The sequence below is a fragment of the Delphinapterus leucas genome, chromosome 17, assembly GCF_059928025.1.
Source record: "Delphinapterus leucas isolate spDelLeu-1000000601 "Yukka" chromosome 17, BTC_Dleu_Yukka2, whole genome shotgun sequence".
Taxonomy (NCBI): domain Eukaryota; kingdom Metazoa; phylum Chordata; class Mammalia; order Artiodactyla; family Monodontidae; genus Delphinapterus; species Delphinapterus leucas.
The window spans coordinates 83,530,815-83,555,962 of NC_143145.1; positions in this window are offsets into that span (position 1 = coordinate 83,530,815).

Sequence of the window (25,148 nt, forward strand, 5' to 3'; positions counted from 1 at the left end):
AAAAAGTTAAGACTCTAATACTTTGCTGAAGAAACTGTACGAGCTTTGGGGGAAGAAAATAAGGTTGATTTTATGATATCTGACTCTTTAAGAATTGGCTCAACTATTTAGAATGCCTTGGGGCCAATTAAAATTATACATAAAAGGAGTCTTAACAACTTTTTGATAATAACAAAAGTTCTGACTAAATTTAAATTGATTTTGTGCCTTAGTATTAATAGTGGAACAGCTATTATATAGCTGTTAATGGTGATACAGCTATTATAATTACAGCTATTGTAATGAATGAGAGAATTATTTTACTGGTTAACCATTACATTGTCATCTGCAGAAAATGGTAATTTTTTTGCTCCTTGAAAATACTTTAGCATATCCATACTGTGCGTTTATGCGAGCTAAGAAGAGATCACCCTCTCAATAGGATGTATTTCCTCTTATTTATTAAAGGAAATAGCACTTTCACGTGAAGAGATAATTGGCTACTTAAGATACATTTTAAAGTATTTTACGGATGCAGAGTCAGGATTTTAAAAGAAATCTTCTGCAGATCTGTAATTAAATAGGTAATCTCACTGCTCACTTAAGTTCTCAGCTTGTGGAGTGGTATCTGTCTACCCAAAATTGTTGATTCACGGCCATAATTTTAATCCTTTGCTGTACCTTTAATTCACTTACAAATGGCTCTGTGTGAAAGGTCACAGCCACTCTGTCCTTTGCAGTCAGCGATGCTTCCACGGTGTGTTTGGGATTCGGCTTTCGTGGCGGCTTTGCTCCCAGGACTAATGGAACTTTTATAAAAGCCAGCATGGCCCCTCCCCGTTTGTTCTTCGGGGAGATTTTATAATCAAGCTTTAATGATAGAAACGTCTACAGTTGGTACGTTCAAGGACATCGTTCCCAGCTCTGTGAATAAAAGATATGATCACCTCGTATAAAGTAGGAAGGGGAGACAGGAGCGTGATCCTGAACTGGGCACCCGGGAGCAGTTCCAGGCACCGCACTTTGTAAAACACGGTCGTAAACCCGGCGCTCCTGGAGCTTTATTGTCTCTGGCGGGTCAGTTACGGGCCTGGTTTATTTCTTCCACTCCGTGCTCCTGCCTGTGCCCTGGCCGGAGGGCTTTCCTTCACTGAGAGCGGATTTCAAGCCTCCCATCCCTGGTTTCTGGTGTGTCTGCTTCCACATCCTGCTGACAAATAAAGCCCCTGCTTGCTTCATCAGTGCGAGCGCTGGAAGCTGCTGGCATTTTGAGTCCTTCTGCTTCGATGAATGTAGGTACCGCGTTTCCAGGTCTCCACCTCATCCATATGTCTTTCCCACACACACAAATGAAAATACACCTTGTTCTTGAGTTTTATCAGGCCCCTTTTTATGATACTTACAAAGGTCAGCATCAAAAAATAGTATTGCCTTGTGCAGTGTACAGGAGTGACAGGGAACATAGCCCGTTGCAGGGATTTTATAAACGATCTCAGGAGAACTGTGGTGAAATGAGGTGGATGAAACAGGCCGTGAGTCCTGGGTCCCAGCCCTTTACTCTTCAAAATGCGGTCCCTGGGCCAGCAGCCTTCATATCTCAGAGCCGGCGGGACATGCAGCATCCCGGGGAGCCAGAGCCGACTGAGTCACGGAAGGTGGTCCTGGAAATGTCATTTCCGAGGAGAGATTTCACAGGTAATAGAATAGAACTCTTGTTCTCATCCTCAGGGCGGTCTGGAACATCGCAAGCACTCCATGAATGTTTGTTGAATGACTGAACAAAAGGCCTAAATTGCCCTTTAACAGCAGCCGTTGGTCTCCCAGGTTGTTTTGTACTCTTTTGGGGGTGAGAGTTACATAAAGTCTTCCTCTCCTTCTCTCGGCTTCATTTTTGTTCTGGGTTCCTCCCGTAAATACCATCTCTCTCTCTCTCTTTTTTTTTTTTTCTTGGTTGGCCCTGAGTGCAATGTATTTCAAGGTGCATGCTCTTTGGAAAGCCATTTCCTTAAATAAAAGGGGGGCTCCCCGCCCAGCAGTACAGCTCTGGGGCTGAGCTGGGACCGAGTGGCCGACCAAGAGCCCTGGGTCTCCCCTGCAGTGATAAGGGAGGGGAGCCAGAATCTCATCAATCCATCAGGTGAGTCTCAGGGAGCCTGAGCCTGTATCCTTACTTACAGCAGAATTCTGACCACAGACTTTTGGGGAACAACCAGATGATCTGAGCAAACGTCTAAGCATTCCTCCTGTGGCCCCGTCCTCCCCTTCTAGGGACCCTTGTGATATACGGTGCACACCTGGACAGTCCAGGCTACTGCCCCCATCTCCAGGTCAGCTGATGAGGACCTTAATTCCATCTGCAGCCTCATTCCCCTTTGCCGTGTAAGGCAACCTGTTCACAGGTCCCAGGGGTTAGGACACGGACGTCCGTAGGCGGCCATTATTCTGCCTACCTCGGATAGATGAGAAGAAAGGATCTCAAAGTCTTAGCAAGTTGTTAGATATTTTTAGGTTATATCCATTGGTTTTCTAAAAAGTCGGACCTTATTATTTGCATCCTTTTCAAGTCACAGTCAAATAGTTCGTCCTGGTGATTTGACACATGAAAAGGCTTTGACGCATCTCTTTCTGTGTGTCTACAAAGTAAAAACAAAAACCACACTTTTGGAGGATAGTGGATTGCAATTCATTTGTGTGTAAATCTGAGACGTCCGTGTAAACTACGCCTTGCCATGCGTGCTGTAGGGTGAAGTTAGGTTGGGGTAGGAGAGAGCAGACTTTCATTTCATTCAGTGTGATTGTGGGTACTTGCCAGTCTAATGCACGCTTATGTTTTTAGACTTTTGGTCACAGGACTCCAGGGAATCTTGTTTTCAGTTGCACCTCTTTTAAATTCAGGAAAGTGCTCTAGAAATGCTCTGTCTTTGACTTCTTTTGTGGGGTCTTTCCCAGAACTTCCCCTTCTCCTAGTTTCTAAGGCTCCCTCTAGGACACTTTGCTCTTTGTTTTCTCAGTTCACAGTTAAGATGAGTCCAAAGTTGTGCTTTGGAACAAAGTGGAGAGCAAACAGCGTCCTTCTACCCCGGTGCAGAGGGCACCAGCGTGTCTTAAGAAAAGTGGGTCACATTTTGCAGAAATTGCGTAGGTCCATTTTCTCTGCTCCTAGGTAGAAATGGATTCCATCCATCGGATCGCAAAGGTCACAGACGTGATGAAAGAGGTGAGGGCAGACTTTCTGGACCGTGTAAAGCATGTAAACCTGCTCTCGTCCACTCTTTTGATGTCCGAGAGCTGCGTCCGGTCTCTGCTCTTCGGCTGCGGGAACTGTGCCCCAGGGGTGAGAACCACAAGAAAGAGTGAGGGTCTCTATTCACAGGAGGCAGAAACAGATCCACACCTCAGAGCATCTCAAAAGGACACCAGTGAAGTGTGGCAGGATTTGAAGACTTGTTCTAGTGTTGACGATAAGAATTCTGTGTTTCAGCTTCACGGACAGTTTGAGAGAATCTCAGCGTTGGAAAAGTGTCCTAACTCCTTGCTGGAGTTGGTGCTCGGACTCCATGGGGTGAGCACACCCTGCTGTGTGCCAGAAGATGGAACCATGTTTTTTTTTCTTTTGCGGTACGCGGGCCTCTCACTGTTGTGGCCTCTCCCGCTGTGGAGCACAGGCTCCGGACGCGCAGGCTCAGCGGCCATGGCTCACGGGCCCAGCCGCTCCGCGGCACGTGGGATCTTCCCGGACCGGGGCACGAACCCGCGTCCCCTGCATCGGCAGGCGGACTCTCAACCACTGCGCCCCCAGGGAAGCCCCTATGGAACCATTTTTAAAGTCAATTTTGAATTTCAAAGCAAACGTGCAATATGAAATCGCCTCTTCTTTGAGTTCATAACCATAAGAAGAAATAAGACTTCAGATCTAAGGAGGCCTCCAATCTCATGAGTAAAATAACCTCGTTCCATGCAGCTTGACACTTTATGGCAAAATTAATACAGGGTTAAAGGCAAAGCAAGGCAACTTACAGAAAACAGCAGTGGGAAAACATTATTTGGCAAATTATTTAAAATGTTCCTAATGCCAATATCAAAGGGTGAGAAAACTTAATAGGCGTGGGAAGAGGAGAGCAATTAAAGGTGTCAGAAGATCCACACAAATGAGTAACATCCAGGCAACGAAAATAGAACCGGGGAAGAGGTGGCGGAGGAGGGGCGATGCCAGCCGGAGCACAGCCTCACGTGGCCTGAGCCAGCTGCCCAGGCCACCAGGAGCCAGGCAGGGGACCTTGGTGTTGGAGGGGGAGCTGCGCTCTCCCCAGGCCTGCCTCAGACCTCGGCATTCAGACCGGTGCCCTCCACTGGGATGCGCTGGAGTCCAGACACCTGGGGGGAAAGCCAACAGGTGAATCTGTGGACATGGGTGTTCCTTGATAGATTTCAAACCATTTCAGAACCCTGTCTCCACACGAAGGTTTGAAACAAAATGGTCCATGGCCCGCATCCCTGGGCCTGTGACCAGGATGGAGCGCATCCTGTGACCAGGATGGAGCACGCCCTGTGACGAGGATGGAGTGCGTCCTGTGACCAGGATGGAGCGCGTCCTGTGACCAGGATGGAGCGCGTCCTGTGACCAGGTCCGGTTCTGAGGCACAGGGGACCTTAAGAAGAGACTGATCCTCCATGGGCCTGAGCTGATCCCGTGAGCCCTTTAAATCCAGATCTAGAGGTCAGAGTAGCAGGAAACGGTCCTGTGTGAGATCTACTGCTGTTGACTTTGCAGCTGGAGGAGCCACGTGGCAGGAACCGAGAGTGGCCCGTAGGAGCTGACAGCCAGCAAGGGACTGGGGACCCCAGTCTTGCAGCCCCAAGGACTTCATCCTGCTGCAAGGTGGGTGAGCCTGGAGGAGGCCCCAGCCCCAGACGTGCCCGGTCTTGCCAGTGCCTGAGTTTCACTCCTGTGAGACCCTGAGTGGAGACCCAGCCACCCTGTGTGTGAAATTCTGACCCGAAGAACCTTGAGCCCATCAACACGCATGGTCTGAAGCTGCTGAGGTTGTCGTAATCTGTCGGTCTGTTCTGTAGCCACGGAAAGCCAGTACACTCTAAGCTAATTGTATAAAGAAATGTCTCAGTAACAGAGTTCATGAAGCTGCTTTTCCTTCCTGAGTGCTGTGACTAATTCATAAGATGGTTTAAGCACAAGCTATACATTTTAATTGTGCATTAGGAACCACTAGAAGATGTGCCGTTGAAAAAGAAAACTCCTTGACATCGATATAGCCATAATCGCTACATTTTAAAAATGTTCACCTCCTGTAAGCTATTATGTATAAAATAAGCTACAAGGATACATTGTACAGCACAGGGAATATAGCCAGTATTTTTATAATAACTATAAATGGAGTATAACCTTTAAACATTGTGAATCACTACGTTGTATACCTGTAACTTACATAATACTGTACATCAACTATACTTCAATTTAAAAAAAAATGGAAAAAGAAGTTCACCTTGGCATTTTCCTTTGGAAGACGCTGTCCAGTTCATCCTGACATTCCTACAACGATAGATACAGTCACTGCACGTGAAGGACAAGGAGTATAGTTGTGGGTCCATTTGGCGGTAAAGCTTGAGCCACAGGAAGAAACACACTAGGTGTAGCTGGTTCCACTTGAACACGTAGCTGTTGATCAACGACCACCTGGAGGAAGCAGGGTTTATAACCTCCTGTTGCTGAGGCCAAGGGGTCCTGGGACGACTTTACTGAGGGCTTCCATGCAACTAGAGAAACTTTGGCATCTCTGTGACATGCCCGCTCCACCAGCAATAAAGCGGATGGCTCACCCTGAACAGAGGGCTCCCAGGAGATCACACGATGTGTCTCTGGGTCCCATCCTTGCCCCTCATGGTGCCCTCGGGGGCTTTCCTGCCCAGGTGGGTTGACTCAGTCATGGGGCAACTGTGTAGTGAATGGGGTGAAATGGATCAGTAGCCCTCGGGGTGTTTGGAGTCAAAACTGGGATTGTTTTCTTTCTAAACCCGAGTTCAAAGCAGATCTGGCATATTTCTTCTCTCCACTCCCTCAGGGTGGAGAGACAGAAAGAGTACTTGCAGTTTCCACTAGTAGACAGGCATAATAATAATCAAAGAACACGAAACCGAAGCCAAAACCTTTGCCAGACTAAAAGAAACAAATTGCACCGAGAAACCAGCCCAGACTTCCTGGCTGTTGCAGTGGCAGCTCTTGTTATCGTATTTCTCAGCCCCATCTTTCTGTTTTTCTTATATGGCAAATGTCAGATTGTTGACTTTCCATCATGTAATGTCACAAAGAATGATCATTAAGCAACCTTTTGAAAAACAAACATCTTTACTTGGTTTTGAAAGGTTTGCAACAAAGGAATGTCTGAAAATGACTTCCCCAGAGTTCAGTGGAGTGAGCCCCTGAAAGTATGTTATTCTGACCTGGTATAAACTGGTTGCATTGCCTGTAGGTCAAAATGCTGTAAAATGAAGGTATTTTAAAAGCAGGAAACACATCTTATGCATGACTGAGGATTGTGACCGCGACTGCGTAAGGGGGCAGATTCTTAAAATGAGGCCAGATGGTTCCCTAGAAGAACGTCCTGTGGACTCTAGGGAAAAAGAAACCAAACCCAAATCCTCGAACGTCAGAAAACGTCCACTGCTGATGTATATTCTTTCATGAGAACTTTACCTGTATCGTGTAATAGAGGAAGACACGAAACCTCTCAAAGGGCTTCTCCCAGCTCTTTTCTTCTCCAGCTAACTTAGTTCATCTCACCTGTATGTTCATCTTACCTTTCCCCCTGATGAGGGAAGGCAGAAAATTCACACCTGGCTCCTGAGAGGACTCTGAATCTTGTCATATTTTCACCTAAATAATCTAAAAAGCAAGGACAATGTCGATGAGGAATTCCATTCACTGCATTTTTGTTTACTGGTGACTCTTGAGATAGGAGTTACCTGGGTGAGGAGGGCGGGGAAGGGTGTCGTCAGAAGCGTGGACACAGGGGCTGCAGCCGGGGGACGGGGGCGCGGGGAGAACGGAACAGGAGAGACAGCAGGGGCCAAGCAGGCATGACCTGGTGCCCCTTAAGGATTATTGTCTTATTTGAACAACAGTGGGGGAGGTCCCTGAAGGATGTAAGTCTAGGGGCGGGTAACAGAATCAGGTTGGTGCTGGTGAGATCACCTTGCTGGCTGCAGCATGGAGAATGGATTAAAGGAAGGGACCTGGGAGCTCTGGAAAATCAGGAGGATTTCGGAAGTCCCAGCAGGAGGTGGTGGATACAGAGAAGTGGCCAAGTTGTAGCACTATTTAGGAATTCGTATCCAGATCTGTGACAGGCCGACTGAGGCTGATGGCAGGAAGGGACGTGCCCTGGGGTTCGGGGATGGTTGAGCTCTTGCCTGGAACCTAGAACCTTGGAAAAGAACTATTTGTTTTTTAACTTTGTTTTGTTTTGGATAGAGGCTTGCATTCCATTTTAGATATAGTAAGTTTAGGGTTCATTTTAGGCAACCAGGGGATGTCCAGGGGGCATCAGATAGCTGACATGTATATCACCCAGTGGGAAAAAAATTAAGAAAATAAGGTAGAACGCTAGAAATAAAATGTTATAGTATTAAATCAAAATAAAAATCAGAAATTTGAGAACTCCAGTTCAATTTTCAAGATACCCTTTCCAAATAGTGCAATTTTGTTCTTTATCCAACAGATGGTGGCAACATTTTAATTTCTCTGACCTCCGAGAGAAGAAACCGGTGGTGGTAATAGAGGGCCGGCAGGACGAGCTTGGGAACATCTCTGTGGGTTAGGATGTGAATTGGGAGGTCTGCAGGTTGGAGGGCTCCTTTGGGGTCCTCAGAGGTTGCCGAGGGGAGCAAGAAACACGGGGCACGTGGGCTGGTGTGAGCCAAACCTTGGAACTGTAGCAACCTACACAGGGAAATATAGAGCAAGAGGTAGCTTGGGAAAACGCATGTTTTCACAGCTCTCTTTGGAAAAATCCTGGAATCCCTCATAAGCCTCAATGCTTGGGGACATATTTTAACAGATTTTAAACTAAGGCCAGATGATTCCCTAGAAGAATGCCCTGTAGACTAAGAAAAAAGAAACCAAATCCAAGTCTAGTGTTTGTCTATATATCATTGACTAAATTAAATTCTCTAGCAGTATAATCACAGGATCCAGATTTCTAGGAGAGAGAATGGTCGGTCTATGAATATTCAAAAAAGTGAGTTATACATTTGGATGCTTTCCTTTTTCAGTCAAAAATGCACTTTTTGTTTTGTTTTTTTTTTGGCTGCACCACACAGCTTTTAGGATCTTAGTTCCTCGACCAGGGATCCAACCTGGGCCCTGACAGTGAAAGCGCTGAGTCCTAACCACTGGACCGCCAGGGAATTCTCCCAAAATGTACTTTTTTTTAAAAATCTTTTTTTATTTTTATTTTTATTTTGCAGTACGCGGGCCTCTCACTGTTGTGGCCTCTCCCGTTGCGGAGCACAGGCTCCGGATGCGCAGGCTCAGTGGCCATTGCTCACGGGCCCAGCCGCTCCGTGGCATGTGGGATCTTCCCGGACCAGGGCACGAACCCACGTCACCTGCATCAGCAGGCGGACTCTCAACCACCACGCCACCAGGGAAGCTCCAAAATGTACTTTTAAGAACTTAAAAATCAGGTGGAATAATATTTTTCCTTTCCATTTTAAATCATATCATCAATGGAAACACAGGAAAATTAGAAAATAGATTTTGTCAAATGTGATTTTTTTTTTTTAGTGAAAATTTATGTTTGTCTATGTATTTATTAAATCAGAGCAGGAAGGAAGCAGGTAGAGATGAGCTAAATATTGTTCACTAAAGTGTGGAGGAAGGATTCAAATTATTTTTACTAAGGTAGGTATTCTGCGACATCAAATATTTTGCAGAGAATTTAACATTTCAAAGGTACAAGAGGTGTTTGTCTTTGGGCCATCTAAATTCCTTTTTGTTGTCCTCCATGGGAGGCACATGGCCTCTCTGGTGATCTCTGAGAGGTACCCTGTAGCTGATAAGGGCCTTTCCTAGGATGGGGTGACCCACTCTCCAAAAATAACTCCCTTTCACAGACATGGACTCCCTCAGCTTCCTCTGAGGCCTTGCAGAAACTTCTCTATTTGCTCTGATGAAAATCACAAGGAATGCAGTTATTAATAATCCATACACGTGGAAGCAAGACATTCTGTTTGGTGTGGCCAAGTTTCAGCAGTAGCAAGAGAAGCATCCTTTCCTGGGACTAAAGGATTTACATATTGTACACAATACTTTTCAGTGAAAGTGACCACAGTTTCAAAGTTTATAAAAATGTGAAGAAAGAACTAGAAGAGCGTGTTCCTCTGTCTTTTCTGGAAGCTGTCTTTCTCGTCTTCAGTTTTTCTCCTCCTCCCAGCTTTCTCTTCTCTGACTTCACTTTGGCATTATCTTTTTCTGCCCTTTGCTCTTTTCAAGAATCCTATCGTTCTCATCATTCTTTTCTTTCAAATCATCTTCTCCTGTCTCCTTTCAACCAAAACTACAGCCTGTTCACTCAGCCCAGTGGCTCCTGGCTGAGAAATGAGTCTGACTGATAGGCTAATACAGGCGCCCCTGCCCAGCGGGTTGCTTTCTCTAAAGGGTTCTCAGTGGGGTCCTCTCAGCCACTTGTCTTTTCTATTTAACATTTTTTTTTTTCTTAATACAAAATGCTAAGTGAGTCTTGTTCTGGTAGAATGATTAGTTACACAAGAAAACGCAGAAAGCTTACCCTTGAGAAACATTTCGGATACCCTAGTCGGAAGACTTCCCTCTTTAATACTTCAAAATACGTGTGTCACTTGTCACTTTACAGTGGTTGAGCATGGTTGGCTCAAAGCAGAGCTGGTTCTCCCCTGTGGCCGAGCAGGTGGGACTCCGGCTGGATGGATGAGAATTTGGGCTCTAGGATCTGCTTCCCCCGTTGTGGTTCACAGGCTCTGTGTTTGGGGGCAACTCTCCCAACTGAGCTCAGAACCGGTTTCCTGCACAGTGGAGATAATACCAAGGCCCTGTAGGATCGTCGAATGATGTGTTCCTAGCACATCGGAGGGTCTGTGGAACTTTGGTTAAAAAAATAAGCTCTGGGGCTTCCCTGGTGGTGCAGTGGTTGAGAGTCCGCCTGCCGATGCAGGGGACGCGGGTTCGTGCCCCGGTCCGGGAGGATCCCACATGCCGCGGAGCGGCTGGGCCCGTGAGCCGTGGCCGCTGAGCCTGCGCGTCTGGAGCCTGTGCTCCGCAACGGGAGAGGCCACAGTGGTGAGAAGCCCGCGTACAGCAAAAAAAAAAAAAAAAGCTCCATTAAGTGCTCCTTGGTGAAATGGTAGCAGTATCTTTACCATACCTTCTAGCCTCAGGAAGGATGAATGAGTTCTAGGTCTGAGTGAATGTTTTGTCGTAAGAAAATTCCCTTCTCTTAAACTGAATATGAGAAGAAACACTGAGTAAAGTTTAGGGATTTCAAGATGTTTCTCAGAGAAAAATTTGTAATCCAGTCCTTAGAAGTGAAAAAAGAAAAAGGTACATCAAGACAGTATAGATTTGGACCACAATCAAAATTAAGTCAATCAGTGAAATATTTCTGCCTTATGAGAAGTATTTCTCCACAGTATTAAATCTCTGTAGATTACTATGTAGATTGCTTAGCATAATATTTACTGTACATTTATTTTTAACACGTAACAATGAGTAACTGTACTTTAGAGTGGAAGACAACTCATTTTGTTATATTTGTCACATATATTTGTTACACATTTTGTATAATATATATGCACATATATATGTATATATACACACACACACTTTTTAACATAGAATTATTTATCAATACTCTATTTTGGTGGTTTTGGAATGTGAGAGGAGCAACCCTTCCTTTTCTCCCCACCCCCAAAAATACTTACTGAGCGCTAGCTGCATGTAAGCGGTCACAGTGGTGACTATTAGAAATGAGATGACTGTATTAAGACAGCCGCTCACCCATCACATAAAGTCATGACCCCAAACCTATGTTTCCTGGGCCTTTGCTCTGCAGGACACACATTTGTCTCCTATTTGGTCGAAGTTGTCAGTGTAACGATGTGTTACCATTCACTCACTCACGAAATGTGCTGTGAAGCTATGATTTTTCAGCCATTTTGCCAGGTTTTATACACGTAGACATAAGTGTTCTACCTAAAACTTATGCTTCCTCCTTCTTCGTTTCTCGTTGCAGAGATAGGTTGGGTGTGTCGATATGTGGTTACTTGTGTACACGTGTGTGTACATATGTGTGTGTAGGTGTGCAAAGTGCTGAGGGAGTGACCTCTTCATAAATCCATGTTTACTCATCTGGACCTCAAGTGATTTAAGAGATGCGTGTATATTATATAACGTAAATATGATACACACACATAAATAAACATATAAACATAGTATACAGCCATAAATAAACACCTAAGTTTAGATAGAGACATATAGGTTATAATTACATGCAGTTATCTATCTCTACCCCAGAGCCTCAAGTGGACCAGGGTGGCGCGATGCCCAGTGTGCTTGGGTGCGTCCCTCCTCAAGCCGAGGTGGTGGCTCCTCGATGGCTCAGCAAACAGGAGGTTAACAGAGGGGGAGGGACAGACGAGGAGGAAAATCAAGGCCGCTCATTGCAGGAAGCAGTTGCACGGCAACTGCAGCCAGGGAAACAGTTCTCAAGCAGCAGCCGGTGGAGCGGGGCTGAGTTCACCCCCAACCCCCAGTTCTGGTTCTTTCTGTCCTGTCCCCCCCCCACCCCAACCCCGTCTCTCTCCTCTCTCTGCCTCTCGGTTGCTCTGTCTTGGTCTGAGACGTACCACACATGGTGGTTGGCAGGATCTGCACCGTTCGTCCCCCCAGATCTTTGCCCATCACCAGACCCTGAGCTCATGCACCAGGAGGTCAAGTTGGGCTGCTCTCTTCCCGCCCAGGTGTTACCTGTCAGGTGAGCACAGGACCCGTCTGAATGTGACATCACGATCCGTGGAAGCTGTGTTGAATCAACACAAACTCCAGCGTAGCCACCAGCGTCTCCTTTATGAGGGAGACTGACACAGATGCCATATATTGTACCAGAAAGGGACTGGGCCTGCCATTTATTGTAACTTTATACCATATCACGACTTCTGTATCAGCTACTCTTTGAAAAAGGACAGTTGATATCAGAGTTCTGATTAGACTTTTGTTACAGAAGAGGTGTGTTGGCCGACAGCCTAGTAGACTATTATTTTCTTCGTCTCTCAAAGCTGGACTGGCAGGGGTTTTCCCAGTATTAATTAATTAACTTCAGGCTCTTTTGGCAAAATGCCTTGAAAGAGATGGCGTGTCCTGAGTGACCCTCACGTGTACTTTCTGCCAGGGATCATTAAAACGCAAAATCGTCTCACCTGGTTCCTTAGTACATTAAATGGAGATAACAAGAATAATAAACTTGCATATTAACATAAAGGAAATATTAATCTACTAGACACATAAAGAAAACGATGTCAAATTCCTTCTGGATCCTTGGGCAAATGCAGATTTTAAGATCATTTGAACTGTTCGCCGTCCAGGATTCAGTGAGAGTCTGGAGATGAACAGGGCTCTGTGACACTCAGGCATCTAGCAAACAGGCAAACACACAGGACAAAGTGACACCTCACAACCCTACACAAACGTTCACTAGTGAGACAGCCCGCTCTTAGCTGGGAGGGCAGCTCTTTACCGTTTAGACACGGGGAAGCAGAGGGGTGAGAGCTGGACCGCACTGCGCCTTGGGTGGCAGCGGCCATGGCAACAGGGTTCCCTTAGAGATGTCACGGAGCGAGAGCATCCCTAGGGAGGGCCTGCCCTGTCACAAATGCCTGCATTTAGAGGAGCGCCAGGCTGGGGGGTGCCTGCACCCACACCCAGTGGGAACTATTAACCCCTTTAGCTCTGAGAGGCCGGGTCAACCATGACTTACCATTGCCCCGATCACAAACGCAGGTACACACTACCCACAGAAACAAATACATACACACAGAGCATCCCTCTAAACAGATTCTCCCATTTTTTCAGTCACTGGGATATGTTCTGAGAGGCAGAAAGCTAAATTGATACCAAAGGAAGAAACGAACTGAAATAAATGAATAATTGGGGCTCGAAACACAGCATTAAAGAAGCAATGAAGGGCTTCCCTGGTGGCGCAGTGGCTGGGAGTCCGCCTGCCGATGCAGGGGACGCGGGCTCGTGCCCCGGTCCGGGAAGATCCCACATGCCACGGAGTGGCTGCGCCCGTGAGCCATGGCTGCTGAGCCTGCGCGTCCGGAGCCTGTGCTCCGCAACGGGAGAGGCCACAGCAGTGAGGGGCCCGCGTACCGCAAAAAAAAAAAAAAAAAAAAGCAATGAGGTATGAGGTGTGGGAGGGAAGCTCTCTTTTACGAAACAGTCCCGTCCCCACTGGACGGATGTGGCGAGACTGAGACTCCTGTTTCTCGGCAGCTGGACCGGCAGCCCTGCACCCACACTCTGTCCGCCTGCCGGGTTGTCATTCTTAGGGACGCGTGAAGTCGCGTGTGCCCGGGACCGTGTCGCGTCCAGTGGGCTGGAGGCCTCCGTGCTGGTGAGCGCAAGCTGCAGGCCTGACTTCCCCAGATCTGGGCAGCAGAGCGCTCGTGTTGTGATTTAGAAATTCTCAGGGGTTTGGTAAGTTCTGGAGGCGGGAACTCCATGTCCCAAATCACGGATGTCAGCTGCCAGACACTTCATGTCTCAAAGCAGCCAAGAAATGCCAGTGGTTAATATGACCGACATTGTTATCAGCAGATGGAAGGGGAGGTTGTATCAGGGGCATACCTGTGTTGAGCACCTACTCTGTCCAAACCTCCTAACCAGGTGATGGGGACGCTTTGTCCTTTTCATGCCATTTTGCACAGAGCAGGTTAGGTCTCTGGCTAAGATCACCCTGTTAAGAAGTCCTCGCTAAGTTCCTACTACTCTGGGTTGCCCATTTTCGAACAGCTTGGAAGACAGGAGAATTATTGGGGCCTGATTAGTGCAGGGTTTGTGTCTGCACTTTCCACGTGTGATTCAAGTTTAATCAAAAACCCAGAGTCGAGTGAGGCGTCAGAGACGTTCTCCTCCCTGGGGCTGGTCTCTTACTTTGCTGAGGCTGTAGGATGCACCTCAGCTTTGTTTCTCAAGTAAAGGTTATCCTCACACTCGTGAAAGAAAATGTTGTTATTCCCATTTTCCGGATGCCACGTGGGTACCCACGCCCACTACAGTTAAGTAGCTGATTGCAAAAGCAAGATCTCCGATCGTGAATGAGTGATCATGGCTGAATCTCCCCACCCAACGTTTCCCTACAGGGGCATTTCAGGGGCCTGAATCGCAGCTGAAACGGGCGCCTTTGTGTCTGCTCTGTGGGAGGGTGGTATCGCATTGAAGCAAGCCTTGGCCCAACTTCATAAAGAGAAACCTGGATACTGATGGGGTTTCTCTTTGATTGGATTCTGGAACTTCCTGTACTCATCTGGGTGCTGTCCAGCAACTGGGTGGCCCTGGCAGGGGAGCCTGGCTTCTGCAACAACTACTGGTCAATTGCGAGTGATTGTAATGGCAGCGTGTCTAAAACAATACGGGGAAAAAGTGCCGCCTGGGAAACGTGAAACGGCGGATCCTCCACCAAGTGGCCAAGCGGATGAGCCCCCGCTCTCGACCACAGGAAGATTTCACAGAAAAAAATCGTGGTGGTGTATTTTCTTCTCCCAAGGCAGGCAGAACAAGGCCCAGTGGGTTCTACACACCCTGTCTCTCTTGGTCAGTGGAGATGGCTGGACCGACTTCAGGAAGGAGCAGGGCTGGTCAGTTTCACCATATGAACCCATCCAAGACCTGGGAAGAACCGACAGAGAGTGTCTTACTGCAGCTAACGTCCCCTCCACCAAGAGGGACGCTGCGTGGTCTGGGAGAATGCAGACTCGCAGAGATGACTGCGTTAGGGAACATTCCTGAGCTGCTTAAGAATAAGCCCCTCAGTATTCTGTAACAACCTAAATGGGAAAAGAGTCTGAAAAAGAAGAGATACATGTATATGTATCACTGAATCACTTTGCTGTACACCTGAAACTCACACAGCACTGTTGGTCAACTCTACTCCAATATAAAATAAAAAGTTAAAAAAAAAAAAGACCTGGGCGGGGTATGGGTTGCTCTGATACTTGCAGGTAACAGAGAAGTGCGGCTGCTCTTCCCCTCATGCCCTTTGTTGCCTGCGTGTCACGCGGCTACAGGATGATACCGGCAAGTGTGGACCAAGCCGCTGCGCTATCAGGCCCGGGCGGAGCCTGCGGGTCTCCTTCCCGAGCCCCCCAGGCGCGGCGTGCGCCTGCCCTCTGAGGCTGCCTTGCTGGCTTCCCCAGGAGTGCTGCGTGCACTTGGCCTGGGCTGGTGGACTCTTCCTGGGCCGCTGATCGACTGCCACCAGCCCTGTGTCGGTTTCCTCACTCCTGTGAGAAACTGTGACATATTCGCTCTTGGCAGTCACTATCTCAGGCGAAAAATCACTCTCCTCAAATTTCCCAAGTTCTGACACATGTAACGGGCTTGGTGGGTGATTTGCAATCATTCTTTTTCAGTATTTATGAAATCGTGCAGCTCCCTATGGCTTCTGGGCCTTTAAGCTGCCTTTTAGATGCCTCTCCCATAAAGTTTCCATGATCATCCCTTTCCAGCTTGGAAATCTGAATCTTTATGTGTTGTTTTTGGGACAAAGGACGTGCCGTTGATTTGGCCTTATGTTACTGAATTTGTAATATGTCTATAGCCTCACCTGACTAAATATATAGCTCGCTAATGGCCATTTTAATACAGAATGAATTTCATAGCTATGCATCTTTCGTGACTGCAAATGTAAATCCCGTGGTTCTACCCAAATGTGTAAACCATACACTAAACCAAAGGTCATACCAATGAATGTTTTCTACATGGTGGCACCTCGTATTGCCAGGAAAGTCTTGCTTTTAGCATTCTGTGCCTCTGTAGTAAATCCCTGTTCATATAACTGCCGTCAGTCCACTCCCCTACTGCTATATGCCGAATCCAGTTACCACCACTGTGGAAGTGGGAATAGTGGTAAGGCCGGCACTTGCCAATCAAATTTTAGTCTCTTTTTTGGAATTTGTGCTGCACTGTTAGAAGCGTAAACGGTTGGAAATATGCCTGTTGTGTTTTGAGAAGTGTAGGGGTTTCTGAAATTTTGTCCTGTGCTTTGTATTTATGTGTATATGACCCCAGGTAACTAAGTATGAGAGTCTGAAGTCTGGTTAGGGTTTAACCTAAAGCTTTTATGACAAAATGACCAGGTGTTCTTTATGCTATTTCAGAAGTTCAGTGCTGCTATTCTGATACATTGAGAAGGAACGTTGGAGAGAAATTTAAGGCTTGTTGAGAATTCCAACAAACAAGTACTGTGTTGGCCAGTGGTGACTTGTGTGTATTTAACTCCTTTGGGAAGTAGAGTGGCCTATGTGGACTTTTTCTTTTGAGACCTTCAGTTATTCCTAAATGAGGTTGGGAGGGAGCAGAAAAGGGAACAGGAATGCAGAATCCTGTCTGGAACAGTCTGGGTGAGGACTCCTAGCTAATGGTATCTGGGAATAGGGAAATGAAAGAACCAGAGACTTTTGTATTGGAATTTTAAGATAAAGGTACTGAAGACCAGGAAAGTTTCCCTAAGCTTCCAATACAAGGGCATTGTTCTCTGTCCTCCTTTTACTGTCTCCTTTTTGAAAATTACACTGGTATTAATTTATTAGTGTGGTGTTAATAATAATTAAAATAATGTACAGACACTGTGTTGTAATTAAGCATTCGGATGCTTACCTATAGTACTTATGGGGACTATATTATTTTTAGAGGTGGTAATACCAGAACTTAACCACTCTTAGGTTAGGTCCAGTGCACACATACTCCTTTCTGTTCTGTCTTAAGCAGTACGGGGCCAGCACTTACAGCCTCTCTAGGTTGACATGCTGAACGAATTTTCTGTCCCGTAACCCCCTCAGGACTGTCTTATTTCTGTTAGTGGTGCCGTCATTTTCCCAGTTACTCAGGGTTGGAGCTACTTCAGATTAGTCACTAAGCGTTACCATGGTTTCTTTTTACTCTTATTTATCCTATTTTCCTTTTCTCTTTCTCTCTATACTATCTCCACTCCCGCCTTGGACTTCTGCTGTTGTAATCATGCTATTTCTCTGCCTCTCTGTTTCTTCGTCTCACAATTTGTTCTGTATTCTGCAGCCTGGCTAATCTTCATAGAGTAACACTGATTATGCTACTACTCTCTTTATAGTTTCTATTGGTTCCCTGTTGATTAAAAATTAAGTCCCATGTCCTGGCATTCAAATCTTAAAAGAAAATTATGCCCACCTTAATTTTCCAAATGTATTTTCACGTGCTTTCACAAAAGAGGTCTAGGTTACTCTTTTGGCTCATACGTGTCTGGGCGTTAAGTCTAGTTTTGTTACAATGAGGTTTATTACTTAGAACAAGGTTCATCATCTCTATAGTTAGTGCCGTAGAAAAAGAGGTGATATGGCTTGTTCAAGTAATAAAACTGATATGTGACGAAATTGGACTTGAGGCTTAGATCAAATGGAGCATCTGTGGTTAAGGTAAGGGCGGAAGTCAAGACCCCTAGCTCCCTGGCCTCTCCTGGCTTCACGTGAATATTTTTAAAAAAATCATTATTCTGGGCTTCCCTGGTGGCGCAGTGGTTGAGAGTCTGCCTGCCGATGCGGGGGACACGGGTTCGTGCCCCGGTCCGGGAAGATACCACGTGCCGAGGAGCGGCTGGGCCCGTGAGCCATGGCTGCTGGGCCTGCGCGTCCGGAGCCTGTGCTCTGCAGCGGGAGAGGCTGCAGCAGTGAGAGGCCCACATACCGCAAAAAAAAAAAAAAAATCATTATTCTAGACACATTGCTTCGGTGTCTAGACCCCAGCTCTCCCCCCACCCCCAGCAGTCCGTGGAGTTACTGCATCACCACCGTTTGTAGAATGCGATTCTTGGCCAGAGGTCCCTTCAAGGAGCTGCCTCTTGGGAAGACTGCACGAACATCACTGCTCCAGAGCCCTGCCCGGCACCTAATCAGTGCTCCAGAAACAGCTGCCAACTGATGGGTTAGCGATAGCTCCCGGCCCCTGTGGCGGTACAGAAGAGGCAGGATTTTCAAGATATTCAATAACATCCCACGTCACTGGCTGTAGTTATCAGCATTGTTGTCAAATGACTCTTGAGTGTGAGTATTTTCTGTGCCTGAGGATATGACTTGCTTTGCTTATTGGCTGGTTTTTAAGTAAAATGAATTAGATTACAAAGGTGACAGTGTATTCTTTGATGTTAAAATAATTAGTGCTTTATTTGACTTACTCTGCTAGAAAGAAATGCCTTCAGGTGAAGGAGCCAGGCACAGTTCCGTAATGCACTGAACTCTGAATCAGCAGTAGGACTACTTAATCCTTAGAGAGGAGACACCGGGTTGAATGACATTTTACGGAAGCGTGTCCAGAAGGAATGCCGTATATCTTCACGTTAACTTATTCTTTATTGTATAATTGAAGTAGCTGTTTGATTAAAGTTGTTTTCATGTAAGGAAAATTGATCAGATATCAGTGTCCCAATTTTGATAATTTTTTTTTGTTTATGGTACATGCAATCAATGAAACCCAGTAAGAATATTCATTAAGGCTGTTTATTACAGGTTACATAAATCCCATCTGAACAAACTCAAGTAAATAGAAAGGGGAGAGGGAACCACGGGGGGAGCGTTCGACTAAACCCTGCTTAACTAAAAATTTCCACAAATAAAAAAATTACAGGCCATTTCCCTTGCCAATTAACAAGAATTTAGAAATCTACAATAAAAATATGGTCAAAATTTACATATACCTAAGATTTCTAAATAACTCTCACCATGAGGAGAGTCAAATGGAGATGACAAACCATCTAGAATTAGAAACAATTAAAGCTGTGTATTCAATCCTGTTGAATATGGCCAAGCTAAGATGCAGGACAGGAACTTTATAGCCTTAAATGAACCTATTAGACAAAAAAAAAAAAAAAAAAGATTAAAAAATAAATGAATATTTAAGGGGCTTTTATTTTAAAAGCTTTTTTTAAAAAAATTAATTTATTTTTTGTCTGTGTTAGGTCTTCATTTTCTGTGCAAGGGCTTTCTCTAGTTGTGGCAAGCAGGGTCCACTCTTCATCGCGGTGCACGGGCCTCTCACTGTTGCAGCCTCTCTTGTTGCGGAGCACAGGCTCCAGACACGCAGGCTCAGTAGTTGTGACTCACGGGCCTAGCTGCTCCATGGCATGTGGGATCTTCCCAGACCAGGGCTCGAACCCATGTCCCCTGCATCGGCAGGCAGATTCTCAACCACAGCGCCACCGGGGAAGCCCCGGGGGGCTTTTATTTTAGAAATTCAACACTTTCCAAAGAAAGTGAGAGAAATGATGGCAGAGAGAGGAAGAGTGGGTTGAGCACTGTGTTGGTTTCTAAGCGCTGATGTAACAAATCACACACTGAGTGGCTCAAAACAACAGAAATGTATCTTTGCTCACTTCTAGAGGCCAGAGGTCTGACGTCAAGGTGCCGCCAGGCCACATTCCCTCCTGAGACCCCAGCAGAGGACTCTTGTTTTTCCTATGTTCTGGCGGCTCCCAGCATCGCTCCAGTCTTGTCCTTTCTCTTCCAGGGCCGTCTCCTCTGTGTCCCTCTCTTTTCCTCTTCTGCTTCTTAGAAGGACACCTGGCATTGGATTTAGGGCCGCCAGATAATCCAGGATGCTCTCAGGTGAAGACCCTTATGCCAATTACATCTGCAAAGACCCTTTTTCCAAATAAGTTCACATTCCCAGGCTCTGAGGCTGGGATGTGAACATATCCTTTGGGGGCGACCATTCAACCCATGAGAAATAAAATCAGAAGATGGTTTTCTAAAATACTAACAAAATTCACTGAACTAAAAGAATAATTACAAAAATATAACACTAACTCATGTTAAACATTCTTTGTGAGCTGGGAAGAGAAGAAATCTTTCTTCACTTGATAGGGGTCATCTTCCCAAATTCCCAATCAGGGTGATACTTTAGAAATATCCCCATTCAGTAAAAAACAAAGCTATGGTTACCAGGGAGAAAGAGGGGGGATAAACTGGGAGATTGGAATTGACATATTCACACTACTATATATAAAATAGATATAAAATAGATAACTAATAATAATAGATATAAAATAGATAACTAATAAGGACCTACTGTAGAGCACAGGGAACTCCACTCAGTACTCTGTAGTGAGCTGTATGGGAATAGAATCTAAAGAAGAGTGGATACATGTATTAATATATGTATAACTGATTCACTTAGTTTCTTTACAGCAGAAACTAACACAACAGTGTAAGTCAACGATACTCCAATTAAAATTAAAAAAAGAATATCCCCATGCAAGTCAAGAAAGCTCACTGTCACCACTACTTCTCCAATGGTCCTGGACATTCTCACTAAAACAGTAAAATAAGAATATCTTGAACAGGACTTGTGCTGTGCTGCATACGAGACGGCCCCCACTAAAAAGACAAGTAGAACCAATGACAGACTCTGCGAAGAAGACGTTATCAAGGGAAAAATGATTAGCTTTTCTACAGATGGGTGATAGCGACTTCGGAAATGTAACAGGGAAAAACGATTATGCTCAAAATAGTAACAGCAAGTAGAAAGTGTCTACAATAACAGCTAACCAAAATAACCGTAGTCTTTATGGAGAAAACTATAAAAAATTAATGAAATCCATAAAATAAAACTTAAATGAATGTAGAGCTCTATTCTGTTCATGGGAAGGCTCGGTGTTATAAAAGTGTCCATTCTACTCAAATTATAACAATTTTTGCAGAAATGATAAAGTTTGTGAATGTCAAGGGGAGGTGAGGATCTGGGCACAGACCTGCTGTGTGCCGCTGAAGGCAGTGTAAGCCAGCACATGCACCCGGACAGTGTTTTTATAGTCTTCTCCATAAACACCTCGAAAATCTAAAGTGTGTATATCCCATTGCCTGCAAATTCCACTACCTGCTATTCACACTTAGGAAATATTTGCACATGCAGTTATCCTTCAAACAACAAGCAAACAAGCTTGTAGAAAAAGAGATCAGATTTGTGGTCACCAGAGGCAGCGGGTGGGAGGGAAATTGGATGAAGAAGGTCAAAGGGTACAAACTTCCAGTTATAAGTACTCGGGATATAATATACAACGTGATAAACAGAATTGACACTGCTGAATGTTACCTATGACAGTTGTTAAGATAGTATATCCTGGGCTTCCCTGGTGGCGCAGTGGTTGAGAGTCCACCTGCCGATGCAGGGGACCACGGGTTCATGTCCCGGTCCGGGAAGATCCCACATGCCACGGAGCGGCTGGTCCCGTGAGCCATGGCCGCTGAGCCTGCGCGTCCGGAGCCTGTGCTCCGCAACGGGAGAGGCCACAGCAGTGAGAGGCCCGCGTATCAGAAAAAAAACAAAAAAAAAAAAGGTAGTATATCCTAAGAGTTCTCATCACAAGGAAATTATTTTTTTCTTTTTCTTTTATTTTGTGTCTATATGAGATGATGGAGTTTCACTAAACTTACTGTGATGATCATTTCACAGTGTATGTAAGTCAAATCATTATGCTGCACACCTTAAACCTACACAGTGCTAGATGTCAGTTATATCTCAGTAAAACTCATAGTTAAAAAAAATTTGCACATGAACAAAGGAAGGTATAGTCAATGATGGTATAGCCAGACAGCCTAAATGCCCATCATTAAGGGAATGACTAAAAACTAAATTGGTATATTCACACGATGAGATTCTAATTAGCAATTTAAAGTTTGCCTCCATGATCTAAACCATATAGCCTGCTTGAGACCTTTAAGTTGTAGAATATGTTCAGTCTGATGCCTTTCACTTAAAAACACAAAACACCAAGATCATTCTTAATGGGTCCATCTATGGGTGTGTAAATAGAGCAGATTCTGGAGGGGTACCCATCAGCCTTCTTACAGTTTCAGATGATGTCAAACGTTAGTATTATCTGTAACAATTTTTTAAAGGAGGATTTATTCTTGTTTGACTTGAGTACTTGAAAAATAATAGAAGAAAGAACAAATAATGGGGATGCACATACCCAAAAGAACATGGGATAGGTTTATAAGTAAAAAGATACAAATTTAAATTTTCTTGACTGGAACAGCTAATGTGCAGTTATTTGTACAATATACTTTCTTCAACAAACACTTATGAGCCCCGCTCTACCCCGGCTACTGCCCCCCGATGCAGTTTTCAGTAGAATGTGCAGGTGGAGGAACAGCCATGTGACACTTGAGGGTTAGTGATGTAACTCCTTTCCCGAGGTTGGTGGCTCAGTGAGGGGTTGTTATGAGAGTTTACATTTATTTATTTATTTATTTATGGCTGCGTTGGGTCTTCATTGCTGCGCGCGGGCTTTCTCTAGTTGTGGCGAGCAGGGGCTACTCTTCGTCGCGGTGTGCGGGCTTCTCACTGCGGTGGCTTCTCTTGTTGCAGAGCCCCGGCTCTAGGCACATGGGCTTCAGTAGTTGTGGCTCACGGACTCAGTAGTTGTGGCTCGTGGGCTCTAGAGTACAGGCTCAGTAGTTGTGGCACACGGGCTTAGTTGCTCCGCGGCATGTGGGATCTTCCCAGACCAGGGCTGGAACCCGTGTCCCCTGCATTGGCAGGTGGATTCTTAACCACTGTGCCACCAGGGAAGCCCGGTTATGTGTGTTGTCTTTACAGGGAAGCCTCTTAATAGTTACGTCTTCTATTTTATTTATTTATTTGTTAATAACATCTTTATTGGAGTATAATTGCTCTACAATGGTGTGTTAGTTTCTGCTGTATGACAAAGTGAATCAGCTATACGTATACATATATCCCCATATCTCCTCCCTCTTGCTTCTCCCTCCCACCCTCCCTATCCCACCCCCCTAGGTGGTCACAAAGCACCGAGCTGATCTCCGAGAGATATACCATGTTCTTGGATTGGAAGAATCAACATTGTGAAAATGACTATACTACCCAAAGCAATCTACAGATTCAATGCAATCCCTATGAAACTACCAATGGCATTTTTCGCAGAACTAGAACTAAAACTTTCGTAATTTGTATGGAAACACAAAAGACCCCAAATAGCCAAAGCAATCTTGAGAATGTCTTCTATTTAATACTGTATCCGAGCAGAGGGTCACCATCGAAGTATGGCAAAGCCTTACTCATTTCCTTATTGCGTAGAACCCGTTTTACTTCTTTACAAGGGTGAAATAGAATATAATTAAATCCAACACTTTGACCTTATCCGTCTGTTTTGCCTCTAGATAAGCAATGTAGAATCAGAGCATTGGCCGTCTGTGAAAGGGGCACTCTGATGTCTCTTCACAGCCGAGGCGCTGCCAGCATCTCAGTTTTATGAAGGGTGCTTTGAGGCTTCCCCTCGGCACTTCCACGCCTTCACCAGTGTGAGGGGCCGGGGTGCACCCCTCCCTCTCCCCTCCCATGCAGCTTCACTCTCTTCGGGAAAGGTGGCCTCTGCATCTTAGTGAGACTCACCTGCTTTGACATCGGGGCTGGTTGCCTTTCTCAGGGGACAGCGTCTCTCCGTGGTGTGAATGTAGTGGCTCAGACGGGAGGACCAGGCCGAGGAAAGACAGCCCCGCAAGGGGTGGGAGGGGAGGTGCCAGTGGGGGACAGTGGCGGCAGGTGCATGCTGGGTCACTGGGGATGGGGTGCTGGGAGGATTTTAGGTGACGCTGGGGCAGGAGAGTGGTGGTTGGCTGGAAGGTTTGAAGTCACGGGCATCGTTAGGACGTTGGAAAACGGTCACAGCAAGAGAGGAGAAGCAAGGCGGCCAGTTGTGACCCACGGAACCAGACCTGAAACAGGACAGCTTTAGTTGGCAGCTCAAAGGGCAGGAGGTACAGGACTCTGCTCAGGACCTGGGGCGGGTGGCAGCTGTGACGTCACCTGCCCTGCAGGGTGGGCAGGAAATTCCCTGCAGGTCCGAAGGGCGGGTGGCACGGAAGCATGTTCTCATCCCTCCGTCACGTTCCCGTCCACGCACCATCACCCGGCACCTGCGTCCGCCCTGGAAGCTGAGGCCAGGTGGTCTTGGGGAGGAGGGCGGGCAAGAGGTTAACCGGGGGTCCAGGTCTGCGAGAGAAAGAAGTGGGGGAGGTGGGATGGGGCGGGGGACCGGGCAGTGCAGCTGCAGCCCCGGGAGCTCAGGCCGCTGCCCCGCTGCCCCACGTGGGGTGGTCGTCCGCCGGGGCCTGGACCCACTGAGGGGCCCCCGAAGGCATCAGAGGAGCTGTGGGCTCCGGACCGCACGCCAGGAGGCTGAAAGGAAGCTCTTTCCCGAAAGGGAGAGGAGCTGACCCCTGCGCGCCGCGCCCCACACCTCGGGTCCTCCCTCTCCGGGCAGACCCTTGGAAGGGGTTGGCTGGGGGAGCAGCCGCAGCTCCGGCGGCAGAGCCCCTGCCCAGCTCCTCTGAGCCTCAGCTGTCAGCTCTCCAGTGAGTGGCTGACCTGCTGGCCTGACCCAGGCCCCTTCCTGAGGGATGCATAAGGTGCATCCCTTACGGAGGAGATGGGCCAGGTGGACAGAACCCGCCAAGTACTCCTCTTACAAACAGCTTGGGCGCTTTCCACGCTTGGGTCATTCAGCAGATGCCACCTCGTCCCTCGCCAATACAAGCACGAGTGCGATTTGGGGGTGCTGCAGGTAACTGGTAGGCAGCGTGGTTTCGGGTCCAGCTCATGCAGCTCACCTGTGCCCTGAGGTCGGCCCGGGGCCGGCCGCAGACGCTGGGAAGGGCCGCTGCTGCGGTGGAGGACCCAGGCTGCGCGGGGGGTGGGTGCAGGCACTGGCACGGGGGCCCCTCTCGGGGGTCCCTGCCAACGTCAGCCTGTCCTTGCTGCGAACTCCGGAGTCCAGCCTTGAGCTTCTCCCCTGGGGCTTACATCAGCTTGTCTTTTTCACCCAGGAAGAAAGTCTTCGCCAGAGGTCTTGGGAGGCACC